Below are 24,477 nucleotides of genomic sequence, written 5' to 3' on the forward strand. Positions count from 1 at the left end.
CCGGGGTTGCAATTAAAATTTCAGGCAAAACAGACTTTAAACCAACAAAGATTAAAAAAAAAAGAAAAATAGTCCCTAATGGTAAAGGATTCAAATTAATAAGAAGACCTAACACTCGTTACTATATATGCACCTGACACAGGAGCACCCAGATTTATAAAGCCAAGTTCTTAATCACCTTCAAAGAACTTTAGACTCTCATACAATAATATTGAGGACTCTGACACCCCACTGATATTATGAGATTATCCAACCAGAAAATTAACAAAGTTATTTGGGATCTGAACTCAACATGGGATCTAATGGATCTGACAGACATCACAGAACTTTCCACCCAAAAGCAACAGAATGTACATTCCTCTCACTGCTGCATGACATACACTCTATAATTAATTACATTATCGGACACAAAACACTCCTCAGCAAATGCAAAACAACTGAAATCATAGCAACTTGTCTCTTGGACCACAGTACAATCAAATTAGAAATCAAGACTAAGAAATTATCTTAAAACCATACAGTAACCTGTTCCTGAATGACTTTTGGGTAAATAATGAAATTAAGGTAGAAATCAAGAAGTTCTTTGGAACTAATGAGAATGCATACAAGATTCTCTGGAACACAGCTAAGGCAGTGTTAACAGAGAAATTTATAGCAGCAAATGCCCTCATCAAACAGCTAGAAAGATATCAATTTATGAACCAAACATCACAACTAAAAGAACTAGAGAACCAAAAGAAAATCAACCCTAAAGCAAGCAGAGGACAAAAAATAACTAAATGAGAGATGAACTGAAAGAGATTTAGACCCCAAAAAACATTCAAAAGATTAACACATTCAGGGGTTGGTTATTTTGTAAAAATTTAAAAGATATATATACTGCTAGTAAAACTAATAAGAAAGAAATTAGAGAAGATCCAAATGGACACAAATAGAAATGACAAAGGGGATATAACCACCAACCCCAAAGAAATGCAAATAATCATCAGAGAATATTATGAACACCTCTATTCATATAAGCTGGTAAGACTGGAAGATACGAGTAAATTCTTGCACACATATACTCTCCCAAAACTGAACCTGGAGGAAATTAAACCTCTAAACAGACCGATAACAACCTCTGAAATTGAATCAGTAGTAAGTGGCCTACCAATCAAACAAAACTCTGGACAATACTGATTCACAGTGGAATTATAGTAGATGTACAAAGAAGAGGTGGTACCATTCCTACTGAAACTATTCAAAAAATGAGGAGGAGGGACTCATCCCTAAGTCACTCTATGAGGTCAGCCTCATCCTGATACCAAAACCTGGCAGAGTTACAACAGTAAGTAAACTTCAGGCCAATATTCTTGGTGAACATCAATGCAAAAATCCTTAACGAAATACTTGCAAATGAAATCCAGCACCACATCAAAAGTTTATCCACCATGATCAAGAAATCTTTTTCTCTGGGACACAAGGTTGATTCAACATACACAAATCAATAAATATGATTCATCAGGGAAAAAGAACTGAGGACAGAAACCACATAATTATATCAACAGACAGAAAAGTCTTTTGATAGAATTCAGCACTCCTTCATGTTAAAAACTCTCAATAAACTAGGCATTGAAGAAACATACCTTAAAATAATAAGAGCCATCTATGACAAACCCACAGCCAACATCATACTGAATGGGCAAAAGCTGAAAGTATTCCCCTTGAAAACTGGTACAAGACAAAGATGCCCTCTCTCACCATTCCTATTCAACATAGTATTGGAAGCCCTGGCCAGGGCAATCAGGCAAGAGAAAAAAATGAAGCACATCTAAATAGGTAGAGAGAAAGTCAAGCTATTTCTTTTTGCAGACAAATGATCCTGTATCTAGAAAACCCCATAATCTCTGCCCAAAAGCTCCTTAAGCAGATTTACAACTTCAGCAAAGTCTCAGGATACATAATGTGCAAAAATTACTAACATTCCTATACCCCAACAATAGTCAAGCCTAGAGCCAAATCAGGAATGCAATCCCATTCTCAATTGTCACACACAAAAAATAAAATACCTAGGAATACAGCAAACCAGGATAATGAAAGATCTCCACAAGGAGAACTATAAAACACTGCTCAAAGTGATTAAAGATGATACTAACAAATGGGAAAAACAGTTCATGCTTATAAATAGAATCAATATTCATTAAAATATCTATACTACCCAAAGCAATTTATAGATTCAATACTATTCCTATTAACCTACCAACGATATTATTCACAGAGTTAGGAAAAAAAAAACTATTTTAAAATTCACATAGATCAACAACAACAAAAATCCTGAATAGCCAAGGCTATCCTAAGTGAAAGAACAAAGCTGGAGGCATCACACTATATGACTTTAATCTATAGTACAAAGTGACATTAACCAAAACTGCATGGTATTGGTACAAAAATAGACACACAGACCATTGGAATAGAATAGAGAATCCAGAAATAAGCCTGCACAACTATAGCTGTCTGATCTTGGACAAACCTGACAAAAACAAGCAATGTAAGAAGGATTCCCTATTCAATAAATGGTGCTAGGCTAACTGGCTAGCCACATGAAGAAGATTGAAACTGGATTCCTTTCCTATACTAAGTACAAAAATTAACTCAAGATGGATTAAAGACTTAAATGTAAAGCTAAAAACTATGCAAACTTAGAAAGACAACCTAGGCAGTACTCTTTTGGACATAGGAATGAGCAAAGATTTCATGATGAAGACAACAGAAGCAATTGCAACAGAAACAAATGGGATCTAAATAAACTAAAGAACTTCTTCACAGTAAAAGAAATTATCAACAGAGTGAACAGAAAACTTACAGAATGGGAATACATTTTTGCAAAGTATACATCTCAAAATGATCTAATAACCAGCATCTCTAAGTAACTTAAACAAACTTACAATAAATAAAACAGCCCCATCAGGAATGTAGGCAAAGGACATGAACAGACGCTTCTCAAAAGAAGACATACATGTGGCCAACAATCATATGAAAAAAAAAAAAAAGAGAAAACTTCAATGTCACTGATCATTTGCGAAATGCAAATCCAAACCACAATAAGACACCATCACACACCAGTCAGAATGGCTATTACTAAAAAGTGAAAAAAAAAAAAAAAAAAAAAAGATGCTGGAAATGTTGTGGAGAAAAAAGAACACTTACGCACTGTTGGGGAAGTGTAAATTAATTCAACCATTGTTGAAGACAGTGTGTCAATTCCTCAAAGACCTGAAAACAGAAATACCATTTGACCCAACAATCCCATTAATGGGTATACACCCAGATGACTGTAACTCATTCAATCATAAAGACCCATGAATGTTCATTGCAGCACTATTCACAATAGCAAAGAAAAGGAATCAACCTAAATGTCTGTCAATAATAGACTAGACAAAGAAAATGTGGTACATATACACCATGGAATACTAAGCAGCCATAAAAAAAAAGATCACATCATTTTCAGGGACGTTGATGGAGCTGGAGGTCGTTATCCTTAGCAAACTAATACAGGAAGAGTAAACAAAATACCACCTGTTCCATTTGTAAATAGGTGCTAAATGATGAGAACACAAGGATTCATAAAGGGGAAGAACACACACTGGGACATTTCGTAAGGTGAGGTTGGGAGGAGGAAGAGGATTAGGTTTAATGCCTAGATGATGAAATAATCTGTTTAATAAACTACTATGACACAAGTTTGCCTATAATAACAAATCTGCACATACATTCTGAAATTAAAAAAAAAGTTAAATCTAAAAAAAAATGTGTAATCTTCCTCTTATGATCTCATGAGTTTTATTTTAAATACTGAAAAATATTTTTTTAAATATAAAATAAATTTTTGGTTCTCATTAATTGCCGTATTGTTGTTTCTGTGGTCTGATGCTGGAGTTTTTGTGAATCAAGTATTCAATGTGATGTGAATTATATTCTATGCATTTTTCTGCCTCTTTTAATCTTTGTTTTATGCTCGATGACCTCCAAAGTAATCTTTTTGTTATTACCTCCCCATTGAGCATGTCCATTGAATGTTTTATTTCTGTCTTATATATTTTTAATATTCTAAAATATATCTAAAAATATTAACTAGCTTCTTAGTCTAGATATTATTTCTTTTGGATAATTTGTTTTCTTCCTTCATTTCTGTCCTTGTTCATAATAATGTGGTACACAGTATTTGCTTTAACCAAAAAAGTATTTGACTTGTTTCATTTTCGTTAGTAGTGCACATTTGAACATAAAATCTTGAACCAATATTTTTAAAAATCAGCTAAATCATTATCACATCATTTTAAGATTACTGAATAATTTCCAGTGGCAACAGATACATAGGTATATAACATTTGAAATAGTTAGTAAATTATGATGATTCACATCTCATATGATATTTTAATAAAGATATTTTAATTGAGGTATGTTAAAAATTAAATTAAAATTTGCAATTCCAGCTTGTGTGTTAACTTTACAATTTTATATAATTTTGATATTTCACCACAAGTTGAAGAACTACTACTTGTAACTTGTATTCTCAAGGAGGAAGGAGCGGCAAAGTTTGATTTCCTGAGGCAAGTGTGTTTAATCTCACTTATGACTGAATTTCTTATTAATTTTTCTGACACATACTTAAAATTGTAAGGAGAGTTTATTCTTTCCTTATTGAAATTTGAATGATCAATGTTTCTCTACGGCTTTTGTTTCTGGCATGTACGAAGCCAATCGTTAAAACCACCACGGAAAAGAATCAATAAAAATGCTTGAAGAGAATTCTTCTGTATTATAGATATCTTTGCTTCTTCTAATTTAATGATACTTCATTATATAGCTGATATATCATTCAATTATATAATACTAATACCTATATATGAGTAAGTATGTGTGTGTATGTGTTTGTGTACTTACTTTTATTTATTGCAAAAATACATTTATGACACTATTGGGATAATGTTGAGTTTAGGGCAAGACTTTCTAAACAGTATAGTAGTGGAAGAATAGTTTATTTTTAAAAACCCATTTTGATGACCCAATTATTTTTAAAATTAAAAAATAAAAACTAAGAAACATGACTACACCTCTATAAAAAGAACACATCGTCTCAGCCCAAAATCTCCTTAAGGTGATAAGTAACTTCAGCAAAGTCTCAGGATACAATAACCAGAAACAACAAAGAGCTAAAACAAATTTACAAGAAAAACAAACAAACAAACAAACAAACAAACAAACAAACAAACAGTGGGTGTTAGTTCACCCACAAAAGGAAGCCCATCAGACTCACAGCGGATCTCTCAGCAGAAATCCTACAAGCCAGAAGAAAGTGGGGGCCAATAAGCAACATTTGTAAAGAAAAGAATGTTCAACCTAGAATTTCATGTCTAGCCAAACTAAGCTTCAAAAGCGAAGGAGAAATAAAATCCTTTACAGACAAGCAATTGCTGAGAGATTCTGCCACTACCAGGCCTGCCTTACAAGAGCTCCTGAAAGCCACTTTTTAGAAATAGAAATGTAAATGGATTATCTAAGATAAGTATTATATAATTTGCTGAGTCTGATGGCCAAAGGAAATATATTGTCTATTGCACCATTATTCTAAAACTTATTGGTTTAAACAATGCACATTGATTTCATAGTTTCTGAATGTTTACAGCAGTCAGATCTTCTTGGGTTGATTGGTCTGGGGCCTCAGTTCACACTCTGTTGACTGGAGCCTCCACTCCATTCCTCACTACATGGGTGTTTCATACATGGCAGCTCCCAAAAAGGCAATATAAACAGTCTGATAGCAAGGCAGAAGTCACAATGTTTTGTAACATAATCACATAAATGATGTTCCACCACCTTTGCTAGATTCTACTGGTTAGCAGCAATGGAAAGAATGGATTAGAATTTATAAATTGAAGGACTTGGTCATTTTTCCATATTTTGACACAAGACACCTTTTACTGGCTTATTTTGTATTCAGTACATGTTTATATAGGAAAATTAGATTCACTTAAGTGAAAATGATGTATTAAAAAATAAACTTACGTAACTGACTCAGACATTTGAAGGGTGTAATTTTCTTCTCAATCATATACTTTAGTAAACTGTTAACTTATACTACTGAAAACATTAAAGCTTGTGAAATCATTGCCCTCACAATGCATAATAATTTCTATCTACCTTCCAGTTTCAAAGTGACTTCTATCCTTTTCCACCATTCCCCACAGTCATAAAATTGGAAAGTGATCTGAGCCTTGAAGTGAAATAAGCTCAATTCAAAGCATGACATCTGTATTATGCCATATAATAAAATGGCAACAAGGTCATATCTTTGCTATCAATTCTGTTAGTTTTAGCTTTCAAAGTCTATTTAAAAGCTTTACAATTTTTAGATCGATCTATTTAAAACATATTTGAAAAATCTGTGTATTTTTTATAAAATAGAGAAGAGATTTTGTGAATAAGATGGATGTATTCTGGGAAGGGTAAAGAAGTGAAAAACATTTAAATCATTTAGTTAAGTTTATAAAAAATTAGCAATCTTTTTAAAGAAATAAATCTGATTAATATAGTAAGGAGTTAATGATTACAAATACTTTTCTTATAGAAAATTAAGGAATATGTTGTTGCAACCTGATTAAGTAAAAATATTAGCAACAGTTGAGCATTGTAACTTTTATTTGAAACTTTTCTAAAGAGATATAATTTTAATTCAACGTATTTTTTAATATAATAATAGAAAAACCAATTTTATGAAGCATAAATGTTAAGGATTAAGTACATTAAAATATTTGGTCTATTATCTAAGTTTTAAAGACATTTCATTTTATTGTAACTTTATGAGACTAGCTTAGCATCATATTATATTAGAATTTATAGATTAATATATATATTTTTTCCTTTTAAAAATATATGTTATTCATAACTCATTCTCTGAGGTCAATATCACCCTAATACCAAAGAAGACCTGACAGAAAAGAAAAACTACAAACCAATATCTCTCATGAACATAGATGCAAAAATCTTCAACAAAGTATTAGCTAATTGAATCCAAAAATGTTTGTAAACAATTATACACAATGACCTAATGTGATTTTTTTGAAAATATATGAGGCTGGTTCAATATTAAAAAATACTTAAATCAATAGGCTAATGGAGAAAAACATGATAATAGAGATATATTCAGAGTAATCATTTGTTAAAATCCAATGCCCATTTATGACAAAAGCTCTTAGCAAACTAAGAATAGAGAGGGACTACTTCAACTTGATAAAGAGCATATGCAAAACCTATAGCATACATAATAAGAAATTTGATGCTTTCTTAGTAAGATCAAGAATAAGGCAAGGATGTTGACTCTCAGTACGCCTATTTAATATTATACTAGAAGTCCTAGCTGACGCAATAAGACAAGGAAAAGAAATAAAATTTGCCTGATGGTTAATATTATATTTTAATTTGACCAGATAGCTGGTAAAGCATTATTTCTGAGTATGTTGGCGAGGGTATTACCAAAAGAGATAAACATTTGAATGAATGTACTGAATAAGGAAGAGCCACCATCACCTAATGTGGGCAGGCACTATTCAATCAGCTGAGGGCAAAGGTAGAACAAAACGTCAAGAAAAGGTGAATTATCTCTCTCTTTTCTCAAGCTAGGACATCCTACTTCTCTTGCCCTTGAACATCAAAACTTCAAGTTCTCCAACCTTTGTGCTCCAGTGGTGCACCAGCAGCCTCCAGGTTTCTCTGGCCTGTGGCTTCAGACTGAGAGTTACACCATCAGCTTCCTGGGTTCTGAGGCCTTCAGGCTTGGACTGAACTATATAACCAGCTTACTTGGTTGTCTAGCTTGCATACAGTTTATCATGGGACTTCTCAGAATCTGTATTTTTGTGATTCAATTTTCCTTACAAATTCCCTCCTATACATCTCTATCCTGTTTGTTCTATACCGTGTGCAAAATGGGAAAAAAAATTAAATTGTGTATGTTTGCAAATTATGACGGCTTATGTAGAGAATTAAAAAAATCTGAAACTAATACATTATTTTAGCAAGACTGAAGGATATAAGGTTAATGCACAAAGTTAATTTTCTTATACATCAACAATTAAAAATTGGAATTTGAAATTAAGGACACAATACCATTTATAGTAACACAAAAATGAAATAATTTTATATAAATCTAATAAAATGTGTGCAATATCTATATTAGGAAAACTATAAAACTCTAATGAAAGAAGTATATATACTCTCTATGTATGTTTTATATATATATATATAAAACACATACATATGGAGATATTCCACATTTATGAAGACCCAATATTGTCATGTCAGGGTTTCCCAATATGACATATAGATTCAATACAATCTTAAAATCCCAGGAGGTTATTTTGTGCTATTGAAAAATGTATTTTAAAGATTATATGGATAGTAAAAGACCCAGAATAGTCAACCCAATAGTGAAAAAGAAAACAAAGCTAGAGGATAAACTACCTGACATCAAGACTCTACAGTTAGAATAATTAAGACAGTGTGGTACTGGAAAAAGAACTGCAAACAGATCAATGAAACAGAACAGAACAGAAAGAGATGCACAAAAATTTAGTTAACTGATCTTGGACAAAGATAAAAATCCAATTTAATAAGGAAAGGACAGTCTTTCTAAGAATCAGTACTAAAGCAATTGGCAGTCACATGCAAAATATAAATCTAAAAAAATTTCTTACACCTTTCCCAAAAATTACCTCAAAATAGACCATAGACCTAAATGTAAAATACAAAAATATAAAAGACCTGAAAGAAACATAGGAGAAATCTAGGCAACCTTTGGTTTGGCAATTCAAAATGACCAAAAACATCAAAGGTTATTTGTTCACACTTTGATAAAATTATATGGGATGACACTGGGGCTTGGATTATATGCAGAAATTATTTGTATATAATAATCAGTGTGATTTCATAATTCTGAAATGAGGCATAGAAAACAATGTGAATGAAAGTGATAAAAATCAGAGGATTATTAGCCATTATCTTAGTCATTTGTGAAAAGATGCAGGTGACAAAACCAAATATAATGCTGCTACCAATAATTTCATTAAGAAAATTCATTAATGTCTTAATTTCATTAAGAAAATTCATAGTGGGAGTGTAAACTAGTTCAACCATTGTGGAAGACAGTGTGGCGATTCCTCAAGGACCTAGAAATAGAAATTCCATTTGACCCAGCAATCCCATTACTGGGTGTATATCCAAAAGATTATAAATCGTTCTACTATAAGGACACATGCACACGAATGTTCATTGCAGGACAGTTTATAATAGCAAAGACCTGGAACCAACCCAAATGCCCATCGATGATAGACTGGACAGGGTAAATGTGGCACATATACACCATGGAATATTATGCAGCCATCAAAAATGATGAGTTCACGTCCTTCGTAGGGACATGGATGAACCCAGAAACCATCATTCTAAGCAAACTGACACAAGAACACAAAATCAAACACCGCATGTTCTCACTCATAGGTGGGTGTTGAACAATGAGAACACATGGACACAGGGAGGGGAGCACTACACACTGGGGTCTGTTGGGGAGAAATAGGGGAGGGACAGTGGGGGTGGGGAGTTGGGGAGAGAGAGCATGGGGAGAAATGCCAGATATAGGTGAAGGGGAGGAAGGCAGCAAATCACACTGCCACGTATGCACCTATGCAAAAATCTTGCATGTTCTTCACATGTACCCCAAAACCTAAAATGCAATAAAAATAAAAATTAAAAAAAAAGAAAAAGAAAATTCATAGTATTCATATATTGATACTATATTGAATTTATGAATAATTATAGTGTTTTAAGTTTTGAACTAAAATTCTTTGATGAAGTAATCTTTCATATAAAGTTACCAATTTATCTGAAAATTTTATAAAAATCATTATAGTTATTATCATCATACTCATTATCATCTTCCTTCTCATGATAGCTAATATTTTCCAAGTTTTCCTATGCCCCAGACCTACTATGAATTATTTTATGTGTATCTATCTATCTGTCTATCTCTATCTCTAGATAAATATAGATTTATCTATATTTTCTTAAAGATAAATATAGATTTATCTATATTTTCTTAAAGATAAGTATAGATTTACCCATAGAGATAGATAGAGAAATAGAGAGAATACTTAACAATAATTATAATACTTATTTGTTGATAAGAAATGGAGTACAAATCACAAATCTCAACCTATTCTTAAACTGCAGGTATGTTAAAACCAAACCTTCCATACTTCGTTCTTATGAGTATATTTTGTTTTCCTTTGAAGTAATTGAATTATGATTATGACTTATTATCTCTAAATGAATGAGTAATAAGGGGTATGAAGTTCGTTTCCAATGTAAGAATATCAGGGGAGCTAACAATGAGAAAGCTTTTACTAGGAATAAGTTAGTAGCAGTCCATTCATATGGTTTATGCACATTGCTGGATTAAATGGCTAATGGGATTTAAATGATCTTGACCCGCTAAATTTCTTTAAAACTTCTCATTCCACAATCCCTTTTGCAGTTCCAGAATCACTCTGTGGCTCATATCTGTGATTCCATTTAACTTAAAACAAATATGTTCGATATATTTGAGAAATAAAGAGAATACAAAGTGATCAGCATTTAGACTTGCCTCCTTGCACAGCTGAGTGGGCACAGTTCCCTGAGGCAAAGTGACAGACAGAATTTAATAGAAGAAAATAAATTTGAAAATCTGTATCATTGGCTCACGCCTATAATCCCAGCACTTTGGGAGGTCAAGGCAGGTGGATCACCTGAGGTCAGGAGTTCAAGATCAGCATGGCCAAGATGGAGAAACCCTATCTCTACTAAAAATACAAAAACTTAGCCAGATGTGGTGGCGGGCACCAGTAATCCCAGCTACTTGAGATGCTGAGCCAGGAGACTCATTTGAATCTGGGAGGCAGAGCAAGACTCTGACTCAAAACAACAACAATAACAACAACAACAACAAAAATATGTATTAGAGGCTTGAGCTATTGCCTGAAAAACATTCAGAACGGGAGAAGTACAAAGCCCTGGTGCTTGGGATGAAGAGCAGAAGAAAAGATTGCAACAAAAGAGATCCTGTGTATAAATTTTAATGGTTTAAATAATTGCATTCATGACTTATTGAGTAAAAATGTAAGGTACTTTTATAGTCGTCTAAATGTATTACCAATGAAAATAGCCAGTTTTTAGGAAACAGTAACTCAAACTTTTAATGTCTCCTCTTACAAAGGCCAAATATTGCCAGGTATCATTTTCTCCATCATGTGGCTTCTTAAAAGAGTAGATTTCTGAATATTTTTGCACGTTTTGCTGTGTGTAATGCTACTGCACCTATAATTGCACTATTATAATGTAGAATAATTCAATTAAAATGTTTGTTCAACCTAGACTTTTGATTTATGAGCCTCAATAGGTCTCCTGCTTTATTTACTGAGCAATATATGACATGAACCAAATCTCTCTTAATCCTTAAAGAGAGACTGAAATAAATCATAAACATCCTGCAGAAGCTCCGTCAGTGAACCTAATGAAAAACTGATGTAGAACATTTGAATTGATTCATTCTCTTTCCTAAACTTATTCTTTTTTATTATTTTCTAAGAATTTACCTTTTGGGGGGAAGGAGCTTTTAGAGATGTGTACCTGGCTTTTCACAAAAACATCCTAAGGGTGACTTTGTAGCTTTGAGTAAGTAAGAACAGTTAATCATCCTGAAACAAATTATTTATTACTTGTGATTTAAGTAATCGATTTAAATTGATAACTGTCCCTGGAAAGTAAATCACTTGTTAATTGTTGTTTTAAAACTAGTAGATCTTCAGGCACTGTAATCCCATCACTCTGGGAGGCCAAGGCAGGTGGGTCACCTAAGGTCAGGAGTTTGTGACCAGCCTGGCCGACATATTAAAACCCAATCTCTACTAAAAAACATAAAAAATTTGCTGGTCATGGTGGTGGGTGCCTGTCTTCCCATCTACTAGTGAGGCTCAGGCAGGAGAATTGCTTGAACGCAGGAAGCAGAGGTTACAGTGAGCCAAGATCACGCCACTGCACTCCAGCCTGGGCAACAGAGCGAGACTCCATCTCTAAATAAATAATTAAATAAATAAATAAATAAATAAAAAAAAGTAGTAGGTCTTTGGTCCCAATAGTAGTATGCCTAAACAGGCGGTGTCTCCTTCTAATCCTTCAAAGTTTGTATTCAAACTTTTAGCCCCTGACTTCGTCTCCTATGCACCCAGAAAGGGACAGGTTATCTTCTTAAACAGCTTCTTAACCTAAGACAACTGAGTCAATCAGCTGATCCAGACACAAGTAAAGGAATTTCTTTTCTTTTCTCTTCTTTTCTCTTCTCTTCTCTTCTCTTCTCTTCTCTTCTCTTCTCTTCTCTTCTCTTCTCTTCTCTTCTTTTCTTTTCTTTTCTTTTCTTTTCTTTTAATAGTTTGTTGTTGACCAGGCTCAGTGGCTCACACCTGTAACCCTAGCACTTTGGGAAGCCAAGTGGGGCAGATCATTTGAGGTCAGGAGTTTGAGAGTAGCCTGCCAACATGGTGAAACTCTGTCTCTAGAAAAAATACAACAATTAGCTGAGCTGCTACTCCGGAGGCTGAGGCAAGAGAATTGCTTGAACTGCATAGTCAGAGGCTGCAGGGAGCCCACATGATGCCACTGCACATCAGCCTGGGCAATAGAGTGAGACACTGTCTCAAAACAAACAAACAAACAAACAAAAACAAACAAACACAAAATTTGTTATTTTTTTATTTCAGCTAGTAAGCATTTTGAAAATAATAAAATGTAAACAAGAAAATAAAGCGATGCATAACCTGATCCCCAGAGATACATGCTAATATTTCAGGCTATACCCTTCCAGTTTTCCTTCTTTGCATGTGTAAAAGATATTTCTTCCAAATTGAAAATATGTACAATGTATATTTTTCTACTCTGATTTTTAATTTTTTTTTTAACTTTAGGTTCAGGTATACATATGCATGTTTGTTGTACAGGTAAATTATGTGTCACAGGGGTTTGGTATACAAACTATTTCTCACCCAAATAATAAGCATATTTTGATCTTCACCCTCCCACCCTCTACTGTCAAGGAGGCCCCAGTGTCTGTTGTTCCTGTCTTTGTGTTCTTATGTACTCAGTGTTTAGCTCCCAATTATAAGTGAGCACATGTGGTATTTGGTTTTCTGTTTCTGTGTTAGTTTGCTTAGGATAATAGCCTCCAGTTTCATCCATGTTGCTACCAAGGGCATGATCTCATTTTTTATGACTGTTTAGCAATTCGTGGTATATATGTATCATATTTTCTTTATCCAGTTTACCATTGATGGGCATATAGGTTGATCTTATATATCTATATGCTGATCCTATGTCTTTATAAAGGAATTTCTTGTGACAAAAAATACAATACACCCTGATAGTGAACTTCAAAGTTTTTATTCTAAAGGAATAGGAGTTGTCTGGCAAATGTCATTAGATATTTCCCTACTATTATTTCTTCCTTAAGGAAAAGGATAAGATACTATTGAATGAAAAGATCAAAAAAATCGCTAAAAAATTTTGCTAATAACATGATTTCTGGTTCTGAAGCAGACCTCTTTTCTCTGCTTCAACTATCCATTGGAATTTGACAAAAGCATTTTTATGATCATGTTAGAAATTTGACACAGAAAGAGAATGCAAAAATCTAGAGGGTTGTTTTGTGAAAATTACCAAGATGAATCAGATTTGAGTCTATAGGCTATGGTTTAACATCTGTGAGGCAGGATCTCAGAACACAAGACCATCTGTAAACAAGTGTCTCAAACCAATGTGCCTACTCTGGTAGGTAGGTGTGATTGATTTCCCTTAAGATTTGAGAAGATATATCTGGTCTATAAAGACAGATAAACAATCTGAAAAGCAGAAACTTCAAAGTTCTCATAGGCACGAGTGGGCCATTGTACTTTTGCTGTGTGTCCTTAAATCTCTCTAGAAACGCAAACCGAAAGCATCAATAACGCAGAAAGCCTACCAGTGCTGGCATTTCAGCCATTTGCCTTTGAAATATTTCCATTGTTTCTTTATACCTAAAGTCAGGTTTATAGAGTGGCTTCTAACAACTTTAATATAGGAAACATGATTATTTTTCTGTAATTTTTTAAGGGTGGTTTATTATTACTATTTATTATGTATATTACAATGATTATTATTGTTACACAGAGGTATTCAGCATTAGGAAATTTAAAAATCATTAAGTGAAATGCTTGTTTTGAAGCTAGGCTTGTGTGTGTATGTGTGTTTAATAAGCATGTATTCCATTTCAACAATGCTATGCATCTACTTGATATAAAATATGTTAAAACATTAAATATGCTCTAACTATAATGAAAAAGAAACATATGTATGCACAGATAGAAAGATATGTAAATTTTGCTAATACAAAAATATGCCCTGGAGTCCTCAGTTACCTTCCCTAAAATCATGGAATATTCTCAATCTTGGCATAGTTAAGGAGTAGCATAAAGAATTTTCAATCCATAGTGATAGTAGGGTCACACAGTTAATATGCATTGAACAAAAATAGCCTTTCTGAAAAATAATTTGTCTAAATATATGATTTATTTTCATAAATCTTGAATAAAATGTGATTCATGAGTTACCCAAATTTTGTTATCAGTAATCCTTTAACTAAACTAAAAATTTAACTTCACTCCAAATTGGAAATGTTTCCATATCAATAATCCATTATTCTTTTATCTTCCCTGTTTTTTGTTTAATGTTCCATCAAGAGTAAGATGTTTATCTAGTTTGCTTTTTGTTCAAAATTAGAGAGCTATCAATCCACCAAATTAATAAATTACTTTCTAGCATTACTAATAATTATGTGGCTGATAATATTAAATGAAAAAATGTGTACTCCTCCATGTAACTATTAAAATTGTTAGTATCAGTTGAATTATCGGAGAATTAGACATACCTGTCTTCAGGCAGAGCTCTCTGTGAGTACCTGAGAAAATACAAATTTTCACACCTTGGAATATTAACTATGGTTTTAATTCACATGTAAATATTTTATCGCTTCTATCTATCTTTTAAAATTATTTAACAAAAATTTGTTTGGCATTCTTTGTGCAATGATTGTACCATGTATTGCTTTCATTTGCATTGTCTACTTAAGTTCTTAGTTAAAAAGTCCAACAAAAAGTAGAGAGAGATTTATAACACGTAACAATAAGAAAAATGTGGGAAGAACTCAACAAAACCTATCCCCAAATAATGCTTGTAATAATATATAAAAATTTATGATAGTCACAGCTGTACTTTTAAAGTTTGTTTTTTACAGTTTTTGAGACATTATTCACCTATCTTACTAGTCACCAGTTGAAGTGTTTTAATTTTAATAGTTTAGCATATCAAGATGTGTGCGACCATTACCACAGTCACTGTTAGAAAACATTCATCCAGTTTTTGCCCATTCAGTATGATATTGGCTGTAGGTTTGTGGTAGATAGCTTTTATTATTTTGAGATAGGTTCCATGGATACCTAGTTGATTATGCATTTAGAAGATCCCATCATCTCAGCCCAAAATCTCCTTAAGTTGATAAGCAACTTCAGCAAAGTCTCAGGATACAAAATCAATGTGCAAAAATTACAACCATTCTTATAAACCAATAACAGACTAACAGAGAGCCAAATCATGAGCGAACTCCCATTCACAATTACTACAAAGAGAATAAAATACCTAGAAATACAACTAACAAAGGACATGAAGGACCTATTCAAGAACTACAAACCACTGCTCGGGGAAATAAGAGAGGACATAAACAGATGGAAAAACATTCCATATTCATGGTTAGGAAGAATGAATATTGTGAAAATATCCATACTGCTGAAAGTAATTTATAGATTCAATGCTATCCCCATCAAACTACCATTGACTTTCTTTACAGAATTGGAAAAAAACACCTTAAACTTCATATGGAACCAAAAAAGAGCCCGCATAGCCAAGACAATCCTAAGCAAAAAAAGAAAGCTGGAGGCATCACACTACCTGACTTCAAAGTATACTATAAGACTACAGTAATTAAAACAGCATGGTACTGGTACCAAAACAGAGATGTAGACCAATAGAAAAGAACAGAGGCCTCAGAAGTAACAGAACAAAGCCCACACATCTACAATCATCTGATCTTTGACAAACCTGACCAAAACAAGCAATGGAAAAATAATTCCCTGTTTAATAAATAGTGTTGGGAAAACTGGCTAGTCATGTGCAGAAAGCTAAAATTGGACCCTTTCCATATATCTTATTCAAAAATTAACTCCAGATGGATTAAAGATTTAAACATAAGACCTAACACCATAAAAACCCTGGAAGAAAACATAGGCAATACCATTCAGGACATACGCATAGGCAGAGACTTCATGATTAAAACACCAAAAGCAATGGCAACAAAAGCCAAAATAGACAAATGGAATCTAATTAATTTTAAGAGATTCTGCACATCAAAAGAAACAATCATTAGAGTGAACTGGAAACCAACAGAATGGGAAAAAATTTTGCAAGCTACCCATCTGACAAAGGGCTAATATCCAGAATCTACAAAGAACTACAACAAACTTACAAGAAAAAAAATAAACAACCCCATCAAACAGTGGGCAAAGGATATGAACAGACACTTTTCAAAAGAAGACATTTACGTGGCCAACAAACATATGAAAAAATGCTCATCATCACTGGTCATGAAAGACATGCCAATAAAAACCACATTGAGATGCCATCTCACTCCAGTTAGAATGGCAATCATTAAAAACTCTAAAGACAACAGATGCTGGAGAGGATGTGGAGAAATAGGAATGCTTTTACACTGTTGGTGGGAGTGTTAATTAGTTCAACCATTGTGGAATACAGTGTGGCAATTCCTCAAGGATCTAGACATAGAAATGCCATTTGATCCAGCAATCCCACTACTGAGTATATACCCAAAGGATTACAAATTGTTCTATTATAAAGACACATGCATATGTACATTCATTGTGGTACTGTTTACAGCAGCAAAGACTTGGAACCAACACAAATGCCCATCAAGGAAAGACTGGAAAAAGAAAATGTGGCACATATACATCATGGACTACTATGCAGCTATAAAAAAGGATGAGTTCATGTCCTTCATGGAAACATGGATGAAGCTGGAAACCATCATTCTCAGCAAACTGACACAAGAAATGAAAACCACACACCGCATGTTCTCACTCATAGGCGGGTGATGAACAATGAGAACACATGGACACAGGGAGGAAAACATCACATGCTTGGGTCTATTGGGGGATGGGAGGCTAGGGAAGTGATAGCAGTGAGTGGGGAGGTTGGGGAGGGATGACATCGGGAGAAATACCTAATGTAGGTGAAGGTGGGATGGAGGCAGCAAACCACCATGGCATGTATATAGCTATGTAACGATCCTGCAAGATCTGCACATGTACCCCACAACTTAAAGTATAATAAAACAAAATTCATCATCCTGAAAAGAATTATCATGTCATTTAATTATCCCTTCCTTTTGCTTCCAGTCCTGCAGATTGAAGTAACCCCGAATCTAGTATAAATTGCAATAGATTTGCCTCTTCTGCACATTTCATACTAAATGAATCTTATGATATGTGGTCTCATGACTGTGTTTTATTTAGCATAATGTTTCAAAGGTTCTTCTGTATTCTACCATATAGCAGTACTTCATTCCTTTCTATGAATAAATAGTATTCTATTAAACTAATATACTATATTTATCCATTCATCATTAATGGACATTTGAGTTTTTTCTTTTAATTGAAGTAATGCTACTATGAATATATATGTATTGTTGGATCATGCTATTAATATATTTCATCCATTTGAGGAATTGTCAGACTGCTTTACAAGATAGCTATACCATTTTATATTTCCACCAGCATGTTTGAGGGTTCTGATTTTGCCACAGCCTCCCCAATATTTTTTATCATCACTTTTTTTTTCTTTATAGTGGTTGTGAAGTTGGTACTACATTTCAGTTCTAATTTCCATTCCCCTGGTGACTGACTATACTATGGGACACCTTTTCATGTGATTATTGACCATTTATATAACTTTTGTGAAGAAATTTCTGTTCATATCTTGATCTCACTTTTTAAAATCGGTTACCTTTTTATTATTGAGTTCTAAGAGTTATTTTTATGTTTTAAATATAAGTCTCCTATGAGAAATATGTTTTGCAAATTTTTTTCCATTCCGTAGATGGAGTTATGTGACAGTGTCTTTTGAAACAAAAGTTTTAAATTTTGATCAAATCAAATTTATCTATTTTTTCTCTGCTCACGCTTTTGGAGTAACATCTAAGAATTTTTTTGGCAAATCTGAGGTCAGAAAAATGAAAGTATAAGTTTTCTTTTCAACATTTTATAGTTTTTATTGTATTTTGGTCTTTGATCCATTTTGAGTTATTATTTTGTATATAGTGTGAGTTAAGAGTGAAACTTCACTCTTTAGCATCTGAATATCCAATCATCCCAAAACCATTTGCTAAAATTTGTTAAAAAGATTCTTCCTGCACAGAATAGCTTTACACCCTTGTGTAAATCAACCACAGACATGTTCGTTTATTTCTGGACTCTCAATTCCATTGCTTGGATCTTTATGTCTACCTTTACGTGAGTACATCTTGAATACTGTTACCTTGTAGTAAGTTTGGAAATCAGAAAAAGAGAGCTCTTCACATTTGTTTCTCTTTCTACATTGTGTTGGCTATTTAGGGTCCCTTGCTATTTCATATGACTTTTTAAATTAGTTGTCAATTTCTATAGCCAGCTGTGATTCTGATCAGGATTTTATTGGATCTATAGACCAATTTTTAGATTATTGCTATTTTAAGAATACTAAGTCTTGATTCATAAACTCAGGATTTTTTTTAAACCTATTTAGAACTTCTTTCATTTATTTCAACAATGTTTTGTCATATTTGAAATATAAGTTTTTCACTTTTTATAAAATTTATTTCTAATTATTTTGCTCTTTGATGCTATTTTAAATGAAATAACTCCTAGTTTCATTTGAATTATTCAAGTGTGTGGAAACACAATTGACTTTTGTATTGTATATTGTATAATGATGTTATATTATGCAAGGTTGTTACAGATGTTTATTAGTTCTAGTTACTTTTAACAGATTCCTTAGAATTTTCTATGTACAAGATAATGTTATCTTCAAATAGGAATAGTTTTACTTCCTTTACAAAACAAAAGTCTTATGTTTCTTTTTCCTGCCTAATTCCTATGGCTAAAATCACTTGTACAATATTGAGTAGAAGTGGCAGGAGTGAACAACCTTGTTTTTCTTGTCATCTTAGAGAGAGTATATCCCATCTTTGACCATGAGTGTGATTTTAGCTGTGAATTTTTTATAGATGGTATTTATCAGCTTGAGGAAGTTCTCTTCTACTCTTAGTTATTGAATATTTTTGTCATGAAAGAAAGTTGGATTTTCTGAAATAAATTTTCTGAATTTACTGAGATGGTATGTGCCGTGTGTGTGTGTGTGTGTGTGTGTGTGTGTTTTATTAACATAGTATTGATGGCAATGATGGCCCATCTGGAGTGGCCACTGCAGCAGGGGAGGTGTGGCTGGGGCTATATCCTCCACAGAGGTGGCAGGGACTGACAGGGAACAGGAACAGGTGATCCCAGCAGGAGTCCCACACATACCGAGTTGGTGGGGCAGGAGCCCACACTCCCAGGTGCAGTTGCAGCTGACCATCTGTGACTCTGGACCTAGGGATCCCTGTACTCTCAAGGTCCAGGAAGCCCCATGCCACTGCAGGCTTTCAAGTGCCTGCTCCCTTTCCCTGTCCTATCCCCACTCCCAGTGTCCGCTCTGTGATTCATGGGCAATGTTGTGGATGTGTCCCAATAGCTGAGCCCATGCCCTGTTGCCACACTCCTTGTGTATACATGCTTGGGGCAACACTGACACACCAGCCCCGTGCTACCTCAGCCCCCTCCAGAAACTGCCTCTGAGACTAAAACTTTGGGGTCTAATGAGCATGAATGGGAGGTCATGGAGCTGAGGGCGGCTGGGCTCAGGTCTGTGGGTGTCCCTTAGCCTGGACAGCCTGGTCACCGCAGGTGGGATGCTGATGGTGGTGAAAAGCAGACAGCTTCCCAGGTAGGAATGAGCAGTCCCTGGTGAAACCTCACCTTCAAGCTAGGAGTGGCCTGAAGCCTGGAGGCTGGGCTGCCAGTTCCAGGTGGAGACCGGCACCTGAAGTGAGAACTTCATTGATACCTTTTGGCCAATCTGATGGTGCTTTTTCTGACCCACTCATGGCCACCCATGGACCAATTGTCAGGCACTTTTTCCCTTCTGAGCCCATAAAAACCCCTGGACTCAATCAGACTCAGAGATTCTTGAAGACTCCCTGCCTGTGGATAGGAGCTACCCACTTTAGGTCTCTTCTCTGCTGAGTGCTATTTGGTTGCTCAATAAAGCTCCTGTCCACCTCGCTCATCCGCCAGTTGTCTACCTGACCTCATTCTTTCTGGATGCAGGACAAGAACTTGAGAACCACCAAACAGCCATAGTGAAAGGAGTGGTAACACTTTCCTGGCCAGCTCACCAAGCCATATAGATGGTGACACATTCCTGGATTGCGGGAGTGAACAGTGGCAACTCTTCTAAGGGCTCAGACCTTGGGATTCTCTGAACCGGAGCTGCTATACATTACAGCTCTCCTGCCTTCTACTGGCACCAGGTGGCCACCCCACATAACAGCTGCAGGGCTGGGACAGCCCAGGAGCTACAGGCCAGAGTGGAGCGGGGCAGCAGCACTGAAAGAGGTATAACACAAATGGGCTGAAACACAGCCCTTCCCCTACTCACCATGCTGCAGGTGGCAAGAAGAAGAGAAGAGCTGCAGCCTTTCTGGGGGCCCAGACCATGCAGCTCCATGAGCCAGGGCTGTGACACACTGTAATATCCTTTTGGGAGCTCTGTGGTTTCTATCGTCTCCAAGCTTTTGGGAGCCACTGTGTTCCCCAGTGCCCACAGCAGAATCCATTTACAATATGCCTAGTCCAGCTGCAGCCTGACATGGAGCTGGCTCCTGTGCCAATGCCTGGAGCTGCCCACCCTGCTGCAGCTGGCATGCCTGGTTGTGTACAGTGGACGAACCCCATGCTTGCTCACTCACACACCTCTCACTGCTCTGTGCCTGGCTCATCCTTGGCAGGGATCCAGGCCGGTAGTTGAGCAGAGCACACCCTGCCCTACAGAGCGGGTGGAACAAGCCCAGTAGACATGAGCAAAACTCAAGCAGTGTTACCACTGGCAACACAGGTTTCCACCTGGTGAAGAGACATCCTAAGGATCCTGTGACATTTTGTTTTTCATGTTACACCAACTTACATTCCCGTGAAATATCTCACTTGATCATAGAGTATAGTTATTTTCATATGTTGATGAATTCAGTTTGCTATTATTCTGCTGAAGATTTTAGATTGATATTCATGAGAGATACTGCTCTGAAGTTTTTTTTTTTTTTGTATATTTGTTTTTTGTATAAGTTATATTAGCCTCATAGAATGAATAGGACAGTGTACCCTACTCATAATTTTCTTAAGATTTTAGTATTAATTTTTCCTTAATTGTCTGATAAAATTTACCTGTTAAGTAATCTAGGCCTAGGCTTTTCTTTTTGGGTATTTATTTATTATTACTAATTCAGTTTCTTAATTCACTATAACTATATTTAGATCTTTTTTCTTGAGCAAGTTATTGTAGTTTGTGTTTTTCTAGGACTTTGACAATTTCATCTAAATTGTCTAATTTATTTGTATGCAATTGTGCCTAATATTCTTTTATAATCATTTATAATTCTTATATTTTAAATCTTAATTATTTTATAATCATGAATGTATACTGATTATACTATATATAAATATATATAAATAAGCATTTTTTGAATCAGATAATTAAAAAAACATAAATAAGCATTTTTTCCTTTGATAGATAATGAGGTATAATACATTTGTAGATCAAGCGTAATAAACCATCCTTTTAATTTGGGAATAAACAAAAATGTATGGCATTTTATACTTACATATTTTGGGAGATTTTTATGCTGATTTTTTTTTAATTTTTGAATTTTTAAATATATTTGCGGATTAAATAGTCCTGTAATTTTTCTTTCTTCTAATATCTTTATCTGTTTTTAGCTTCAATGTTATACATGTCCCAGAATGAATTGTAGAGAATTGCCTCTTTTTCTATTCTGGAAGAATTTGTATATAAATGAGATTATAAGGTCTTGACAGGTTGTAGAAGCACTGTAAATGTTTCTGTGCCAGTGCCTTAATTTGTGATAAAAATTGTAATCCCAATAAAGTCCCTTCCCCTTTGATTAGTTTTAAAATGCAATTTTCATAAAACTGTTTAATATATGCCCAATGTTTTATTCTGTGAGACATATTATTAGAAGTTATGTCAAACATCAGCATTACTCCTGTGAGATTTTCTTCTCTCCATTATTTTGCCCTTCAAGTTCTCTCTTTCCATGTAAGTTTCCAGTGCCTTCATGGGGATATTTTATAATACATTTCCCAAATTTTCTTTTTATTATTGGCAGGAGGGTTCATCTAAATCAACTTAATTTGACATTGATAAAGGTAGAATAACTGATAAGTGTTTATATGTGCGTGTTTTCACATATGAAAGCATTTAATTCATTTTATCTGTTATTAATTTCTACCTTATTTTAATTATAGTAGAAAATTATAATAAATTAATTTTTGAGATTTGCGTAATACTTTTTTCTTTTTTGAATTTATTTTATATGTGCTTCTTGAAAAATTATGTATATTAGGGGAAGCTTCTTAACCATTTATTGGTTAATAAATGGGTATTCTATAGCCCGTCCTTTTTGGTGGGGATGTCAAATTATTTTACTGCGAATGGGTTTCTGTTTTCTATTTTGTGGTTCTGTTTTCTTACTGATTCTACTTTATTTTCATGTGAGTTCTGTATAGTCTTTTTTTTTTTTCTTTTATAACAACACAGATTGCCAGCAGAGGTCATAAGCTGATTCAGAAGAGAGAGAAAAGAGAGAGAGCATTGGTCTTTGGTAATAGCTCCCCAGTATTTCTGGAGATCACTATGCTCTACCTTTTTTATTCCAATGCATGTTTTAAATGTTATCTCTGTGTGATGGGAAGTTGGATAATCTAATGGCCTAGGTTTGTTTTACCTTGCAAGAGAAGAACTGAGGAGGGAACAGGGTTGAGAATGAGCTACAACAGGGTAGTGACTAGTGGGATGTTCTCTGTAGATCTGTTAGACACTGTATGTTTAAACATTTGCTCTTTGAAAAAAAATACCCAAATAATGTGTGAATAAGTTAGTTTCTTAAACATGTATGTTTAAATGAGAATAAACTCAGAACGACAAGAAAATAAGAAACGAACTATCTCAAAGTTTTCATCTTTCTTCAAGTCACAACAATTTCTCTTCTGGATTACTGCAGTAGCTTCCTAATATATTCTTTACTTCTGTCCTTATCCCATATGTGAAATCTCTTTACTCTTCCAATTAAAATGGTGCCATGAAAACTGTTCCTGTCGCATTGTTTCTTCATGAGAGAGTTGTTTTTATTCCATTTTTAAGTGCTAAAGAGTTGTTTCTTCTTGTTAACTGTGCAGATTAGCAGTAACAGGAAAACATTTTCTTCTTTCAATCTGATTAAAAGAAAAAGTACACTCAATATGGCTTTTCTTTATTTCCAATTTGTTCATAAACTTTTATTTTATAACATCATTGATATCTTTCATTTGTGCACCCTCAGAACCGTGATCAAAACATTTCAATCTTTTCTTTCACGATTCATATCTGTCTTTGATATAATGGCATTTTTGTGTTTTCGTCTCAACATTACTGCTTTTGTCCATTTTAAAACTTTTCAGGAGTTCTTTATTAAGTATATTGAAACTGCATGTGAAAATGTAAGCAGAGATAAAACCTTATTGCATGGCCTATTAATATGAAAGTATTTCAAATAGATGTTTTTTACTAAAAAGTAATATTAAACACTACTAACTTAATTACATTTATTTACAGAGCAAACTTGGAGATTTACAAGTGTACATTCTCACGTTTTATCTATATGTAAACATCCCATTTTCTGACAAATCTCTGGTATTTAAAGTTACATTCCTAACTCTACTTATACTTCCAGTTGTGACTCTTATTTTTCTGTTAACATTTTTGGCAATTCTGCTATAAGCATTAGTCCACACAAACTATTTCCAAAGCCTTTTATTCTATTACCTGATCTCCACAAATGTCTCTAATGCCTCTGTATTATTACCTTTACTAGCTAGTCCTAATATTCTTAACACATTTCTTGGTAGC

Source organism: Aotus nancymaae, unplaced genomic scaffold (genome assembly GCF_030222135.1).
Source record: "Aotus nancymaae isolate 86718 unplaced genomic scaffold, 86718_ANA_hifiasm-v0.15.2.pri h1tg000014l, whole genome shotgun sequence".
NCBI classification, from domain to species: domain Eukaryota; kingdom Metazoa; phylum Chordata; class Mammalia; order Primates; family Aotidae; genus Aotus; species Aotus nancymaae.